Here is a 7,537-nt window from a genome sequence, read left to right as displayed (position 1 = left end):
TTTTATGTGAATGTATATCTCGGGCATACATAAGAGTCAATTTTTCCTAAATGAGCGGGGAGTAGTATACCCCTTCTAAGTTACCCCTTCTCGAACAAAGTGGAGGCGCTTGCTAAATTGTAGTGGTGCTCAAGCCCTTACAGCGTTGGCACATAAGCAGGCATATTTAAGAACTATGAATATGCTAATCTAGTGTACCGCTCACAAGTGCCCCAGATTTCCTGGAAGTCCGTCTCGCCACGTGACAGTTGAGAGGGCGTGGTCAAGGAGAAAAGCGGCGGTTTCCCTGACAGCGGAAATCCCGGGGGGAGGAGGGGGGGAGCTTGAGTTGCGGTTCTCTGCAGACCCTATAAACTGGTTAATAATGGGTTCACTCGGTTTGAAAAACGCACATTGAAACGATCACATAAGGATTTCGTAAAACGGCAGGTAACGGAATCTCACAGTTGAGATGTTGCCATTCTCGGTTCCCAGCGCACTTTCCTGCCTAAACCTTGTCCTCCTTGAGAGCCACCGTGTCCAATAGGAAGCTGCCTTGTAAGGAGGTTTGGGCGGCCAATTGCCGGTGATGTTGCTGTGTCGCGGTTTGGTTGGTAGGAAGGGGAGCGAGTGACAGGTAGGAGGTGAGTGAGAGGACGTGGGGGAACTAGTGACCCTTAAACGGGCCTTCTTCTGCAGGTAACAGAGTGATGGCGCCTTCCTCTGCAGGGGTGGGCAGCAGCTGGGGGTGAGCGGGACCGGTAGTCGCTGAGAGGAAGGAAGAGGCGCAGCTTTAGACACTAGCGCAGATAGCTATTGATGTCAATTCCTACGGAAGCAGTGTTGTTCTCACCTTTTCTCTATCATATTGAGAGTATTCCAACTGTATGAAGCCGACTGGCCTAAGAGGGGAAGAACAGCGAGAGAGATTATTTATCAAAACTCTGCTTGCTCTTGACCGTGAAACAGAAGGCGGAGCGCTGGGGTGATGGTTGTTTAAACGTTTGGTTTTTTTTTCATTTTTATTTTTTTAGTTGGAGATGTTGGGGAAGTAATAAACTACACAATGTTTGTTCTGCTATGGAACATGAAAACTTGCTGATATCCTCCTGCTATCAACAGAAGGTAAATGGAACTAATTGAGATTCTTTTGCTAGGGAAAGATGTGATGCGTTGTCATTCATTTATTTCATAGGCATTTTAATGTAGGAGCTCTTGTGGGACATAATTCAAACTTTCGTGATCAGTGTCTATTTACTCCATAGTAATGGTGAAAATATATGATTGGATAGATCCAGTTTTTCCTTTTATGCAATTGTCTTAAGCAGAAGTATTTTGGGATCATGTGAAACACATGATTTTATATTGATTGTTGCAGTTTCCGGGTCTCGCTGCATCTGGATAGGTAGAACAGACATTTCAGCCACAGCATGATGGCTGAAACGTTGGCTCTACCTATTCAGACGCAGTGAGACTCGGACAACTGCAACAATCATGACGACAGCCGCAGAAGCCTATGAGAACATGATTTTAACTTGTTGCAAAACTCTGACTTAGCTGTTCATTTCAGTAAGAGAGCTGATGTAGGATATAAATAGGTAGGAGCCAGCTTCTGAAAATAAGTGGGGGTGCTCAACCCATAACTCACAACAAATTTCCCATTACCCTGCAAAAAAAAAAAAAAAAAAGGGAAAACAAAATGCATCTAGTAGGGAATGGTAGTGATGACCAGACTATAACTAAATGTCAAGAGCAGGGACAGAAAGTGTGGACAAATCAAAATCTAGGATCCAGCCATTCTCCTCCTCATCCCAGTATGTCAGTATCATTCTCTCTCTCTCTCTCTCTCCATTCAAGTAATTTATAACACTTTTCTCTAACCAATCTTCTTTTCCCTCAGCCCATCTACATCACACTCTTATTTCCTAATTTCCTCTTCCCCCTCCCTCAATCCTCTCTTTGTATTTTTTAACTTTTCTCTTTCTACATAGGCATAATTTGATGCTTTTATATTTAGGGGGCAGGGAATTTAATTACTCGGCCTGCTCTACTCACAACTTTGATTTTGACTCTTTTAGACTTTTAGTACAGTCTTTAATTCTTGATTATTGCAATGTTATTTACTTGGCATCTTGCAAGAAAAATTTAAAGCGTATTCATTTAATACAAAATGTGACCATACGCCTAATTTTAGGTCTAAAAATATATGAGCATATTAGTTATTTTTACCAACATCTACATTGGTTGCATTTTGAGGCATGGGTCCTTTTTAAATTTGGGTGTTTTTATTTTAAGGCTCTCTTAGGTTTGGCCCCAAAATATTTATCCTCTCATTTCAAGTTTTATAGATCAGTAAAGAACACTCGTAATGAATTAACGTTTATGTATCCATCCTACTATTAAGTCATGTCGTTTCAAGAAATTTCTTAGCAAAACGCCTTTCAATAAGGCAAACAGAATTCCTGGTTGAGTCCTTTGATTTTTCAAAATCATTTGTATATTGCTTTTAGAAAGGTTTTAAAAACACATTTGTTTGATAAATTTATTACATAATCATTTTTTATTGTTTTAATTGTACTTACTACCTTTTTAATGCTATTTTGTATGATCTTATTGTTTTAATGCTAATGTATAATCTTATTTTATGTAAACATCACTGATTGTCCAGTTCTTCTTTTCTGTGAACCGCCCGGATCCTCTTTGGATGGGCGGTATACAAGAATAAAAGTTATGTTACTCACTAAATCTATTTTAATCTGTTCTCATTTTCTGTTTTCCCAGCCTTCTACACTAAAACCTTGGATTGCAAGTAACTTGGTATGCAAGTGTTTTGCAAGACAAGCAAAACATTTTATTAAATTTTAACTTGATAAACAAGCAAGGTCTTGCAATACAAGTATATACAGTATTACACACATCACATTTGAGCCTATGGTTCTTCTCTCTCTGACACTGCAGGAGTGTAGTGACTGTTCTAAACCATCAAGGTCTTGAAATACGAGTACATACAATATTTTGTATTAAAGTTTTTGGGTTGTGGAACGAATCGTCTGAGTTTCCATTATTTCTTATGGGGAAATTTGCTTTGATATATGAGTGTTTTGGATTATAAGCATGTTTTCAGAAAAAATTATGCTTGAAAACCAAGGTTTTACTGGGATTGCCTCCATTCCCCAGCAAGGTCCAATGTACTTTTCCCTAGCTAGTTGTCATTCCATGCAGGCTTGGCTTACCAAGAGGTTCTGGCGAGTCCTCTTAAAGATTTGTTCAATAAATCTTTAGAGACAGGAGAGGTTCCACATGACTGGAGAAGAGCAGATGTAGTCCCTCTTTACAAAAGTGGTTGCAGAGATGAAATGGGAAATTACAGGCCGGTAAGCCTCACTTTGGCTATTGGAAAAATAATGGAAATGTTGCTGAAGTAAAGGATAGTGAAATTCTTAGAATCTGATGGATTTACAAGATCCAAGGCAACATGAATTTACAAAAGGTAAATTGTGCCAAACAAATCTGATTGAATTCTTTGATTGGGTGACCAGAGAATTAGATCAAGGACATGCGCTAGATGTAATTTACTTAGATTTCAACAAAGCCTTTGACATGGTTTCTCATAGGAGGCTCTTAAACAAACTCCATGGGCTGAAGTTAGGGCCCAAAGTGGTGAACTGGATTAGAAGCTGGTAGATGGACAGACGCCAGAGGGAGGTGGATAATGGAATTTGCTTGGAGGAGGGACAGGTGACTAGTGAAGTATCTCTGGAATTGGTGCTGGGACCGATTCTGTTTAATATGTTTGTGAGTGACATCGCTGAAGGGTTAGAAGGTAAGGTTAGCCTTTTTGCGGATGATACTAAGATTTGTAACAGAGTGGACACCCCGGAGGGAGTGGAAAACATGAAAAAGGAACTGCAAACGTTAGAAGAATGTTCTAATGTCTGGCAACTAAAATTCAAAGCGAAGAAATGCAGAGTGATGCATTTGGGGGCTAGAAATCCGAGGGAACCGTATGTGCTGGAAGTAGAGAGGCTGATAAGTTTCAAGTTTATTAAAAAAAATTTTGTACCGCTTATTCAGATTTCTAGGCGGTGTACAGCAATAATAAAAGAGATATCTTTAAAAGAGACAAAACAAATAAGGAGAGAGGGATCTTGGGGTCATTGTGTCTGAGGATCTAAAGGCATCTAAACAGTGTGATAAGGCAGCAGCTGCAGCCAGAGGGATACTAGGTAGTATAGAAAGAGGGCTAACTAGCAGAAGAAGGGAGGTGTTGATGACCCTGTATAGGTCATTAGTGAGGCCACACTTGGAGTATTGTGTTCAGTTTTGGAGGCTGTATCTGGTGAAGGATATAAAAAGACTTGAAGCGGTCCAGAGGAAGGTGACAAAAATGATAAGGGGTTTGAACCAAAAGAAGTATGAGAAGAGACTGGAAGACCTAAATATGCATACTCTAGAGGAGGGACAGGGGAGATATGATACAGACATTTAAATACTTGAAAGGGATTAATATAGAACCAAATCTTTTCCAGAGAAGAGAAAATGGTAAAACTAAAGGGCATAATTTGAGGTTGCAGGGAGGAAGACTCAGGAGCAATGTTAAGAAATCCTTTTTCAGGGAGAGGGTGGTAGATGCCTGAAATACCCTCCTACAGGAAGTAGTGGAGAGGAAAACAGTGATGGAATTCAAAAAAGCATGGGATAAACATAAAGGATCTCTAATTAAAAAATAAAGGATGTAAATGAAAGAATTAAGGCTGGTACTGGACTGACTTGCATGGCCTGTGTCCCATATGTGGTGATTTGGTGTAGAATGGGCTGGGGAGGGCATCAGTGGGAACTCCACTAACTTGGAACATGAGGATGTTATTGGCCAGACTTATGGTAGATATCCTGCAAACAGGATGGTTGGATAAGCTGGAGAGAGCTTGAACGACAACTTCAGCATTTGGAACCTAGGACAATATCAGGCGGACTTTACAGTCTATTTTCCAGAAATATCAAAGAAGTTAATTTAATCATTAATTTTTAATGGCAATAACTAATGGGCAGACTGGATGGATCGTTCAGGTCTATATTTGCCATCATTTACTATGTTATCATGTTACTAAGTATAGGGACAGCATCTGTCACACTCCTTGGCTCTTCAGGTGAGCTGGGTGGGGACAGCATCTATCAGACTCATCACAAGCTGCCCATTCAGGTGAGCTAGGTGGGGGCTGACTCGGTGCTCTTAAAGTGCCATGATGAAATGGCTACGATTAAACTTCCCACACTGAACCAGCCGCAATGAAAGGGCCACACTGAACTGGCTGCACTGAAATGACCGTGCTGAATTGTCCCATTCCGTATGGATTTTTCCAAACTTGTCCAAACCTTTTTAAAACCATCTACATTAACTGCTGTTACCACATCTTCCAGCAACGAGTTCCAGAGCTTAACTGTTCTTTGAGTGCAAAAAATATTTCCCCTCTTGGTTTTAAATGTATTTCCCTATAACTTCAGAGTGTCCCCTAGTCTTTGTAATTTTGATGAGTAAAAAATCGATTCACTTGTTTGCACTAGTGATATGCATGTGTTGATCATTTCTCCTATATTCCTAGATATCGTATGAGAGACTATAGGTTTATTCGGACATTCTTCACATGTTAAAAGTGCTACGTGCCAATGCTTCATTATAATCTGGTTGATTTGGGGCAAGAGTGGTATATATTTTTGCACAAAGGTTACTCCTGGATCAATTTGCTCCTCTTTATGTTGCGATAATAGCTCTCTCTGGGCAGGCATACTTAGCTCGTAGGAATGCCATCTGAACACTTCCATGGTTAACCGCGTTGAAGGAATCTGTTCTTTAGTATCTTAGCCTGCCTCCTATAATCTTCAAGACAGAAATAGATCTGTGTCAGTCATAAAAACTGTCTAATAGGTGAACATTGTCTTAATCAATATGGGTGAAAGCTGTGAAAACGTAAAAAACTTCGTCATCTTTCTGAACAATGTTGTTCCCAGAATATCATTCATTTAAAAAATATGTAAATCCATTAAAAATTATAATTTTGATGTCAAAGGTGGCTGTAAATTGAATACAAGGATCAAGGATGTTTATTGGTTCAACGTGGCCTCAGAGGAGGACCAGATGAAAAAAATATCAGCCAAGAATCTCTTCAAGAATCACATCCTGAAACCACTGAGAAGGATGTATACATTTTTCCTGCCAAAGATGGAGCTAAAGATGCACCCATTGCTATTCCATGGGTCTGTTGGAACAATTCTCTGTTGAACCAGAAAAAACTTTTAAATAATACCAGTTGAGCCAGGTTTAACAAAAATGAAGTAGAGGGAGCCCAAGGTGTCCAAGGGAGGAGCCCAAGGCGCCTCAGCCGATTAGGGCCTTAGGCCCCACCCCGTGCATCACATGATGTACCGGGGCATGGCATAAGGCCTCAGACTCTTTGCGGGAGGCATTGTAGTAGGAGGGATTGAGCACCCCTCCTGCTCTGTTAAAGGTATGGGGAGGGGGGGAGGGGACAGTGGGTGGGGAAGGGGCGTCCGTGGGGAGGTGGCATCAGGGAGTTGGCATCCCTCCTGCCGTTACCTTAGTTTTTGGGTGGGACCGATGACAGAGGGAGTGGGAACCCTCCTGTCATTTTCGATGCGGCTGCGGGGCAAATTTTTTTGGGGGGGTTCAAGGAGGGAGGGGGGTTAGGGGTACTTGTTGGGAGGGGGGTTGTAGTTGTAGATATGGCAGGAGGGTGTGGGAACCCTCCTGCCATAATTTTAAAGAGCCCGAAGGTATGGGGAAGGGTGGGCCAGGCCAATGGCGATGGCAGGAGGGAGTTGGCATCCCTCCTGCCAAATTTGCGGGGACCGGGTGGGCAGCATCGGGCCCGATGGCAGCGGCGGATTTAAAACCATGTGCTTGCTCTGCTAAAAAGCATTGCGAGCCCGTGGTTTTAAAGGGCAGAAGAGGGCAAGAGAGTCAGCCAGGATAGGTCTTCAGCAGTCACTTATTTTCTGATCAGCAAGCCCAATCAGTGTTAGCTAAAGTGTTTAGTGAATCGCTGCCCTCCCAAATTTGCATGCCATTTCCCTCATTTGCATGCACGGATCGGGAGGGGATCACTAAACACTTTAGTGAATCGGGCTGGAGGGAAATTTGCTCGCTAAGTCTCGCAAACTGATTGGTACACGATCGATTTACTTTGTGAATCTAGTCTTAAGAAGACCAGAGCCATATAATGTTCAAAGGTGGGGAATGTGTGTGAGAATCAAGACTAAAAGACCCAAGAAGAGAGGTAAAGTTTGTTATGAATGAATTGCAAAGTGGGATGGGTGGGGGGAGATGAGATGACTTCAGATTTGACGCAAGGAATACAAGGCCAAATGACAAATGGGATATGTAATTAGATGTAAGCCCTCTTACATTATTGTTTACTTCTAGAAATGCCAAAAGCTGTAGCTTGGCTAACTTCAGAAAGCCTCTGTTACTGTAATGTACACTTGTCTATTGAAACTGGTCATAATATAGACATCGATAACACAGTTACCTCCTTCAAATAAG

General features: G+C 41.6%; 1 protein-coding gene across 9 annotated transcripts in view; it reads left to right on the top strand.

The window, feature by feature from the left end:
• The first annotated feature begins 309 nt into the window (after positions 1-309).
• The window catches only part of FAM126B (family with sequence similarity 126 member B), a 228,517-nt gene continuing 221,289 nt past the window's right edge, over positions 310-7,537 (top strand). For 2 of the 9 annotated variants that reach the window (XM_033945759.1, XM_033945754.1), the window contains exons 1-2: positions 310-429; positions 1,014-1,104. The gene's annotated coding sequence lies outside the window, so the exon portion shown is untranslated. The other 7 variants (XM_033945761.1, XM_033945760.1, XM_033945762.1 and 4 more) reach the window with 6 other exon arrangements.

The sequence above is a fragment of the Geotrypetes seraphini genome, chromosome 5 (genome assembly GCF_902459505.1).
Source record: "Geotrypetes seraphini chromosome 5, aGeoSer1.1, whole genome shotgun sequence".
In the NCBI taxonomy this organism is placed as follows: Eukaryota; Metazoa; Chordata; class Amphibia; order Gymnophiona; family Dermophiidae; genus Geotrypetes; species Geotrypetes seraphini.
This window is presented reverse-complemented; position numbering and strand designations above follow the sequence as displayed.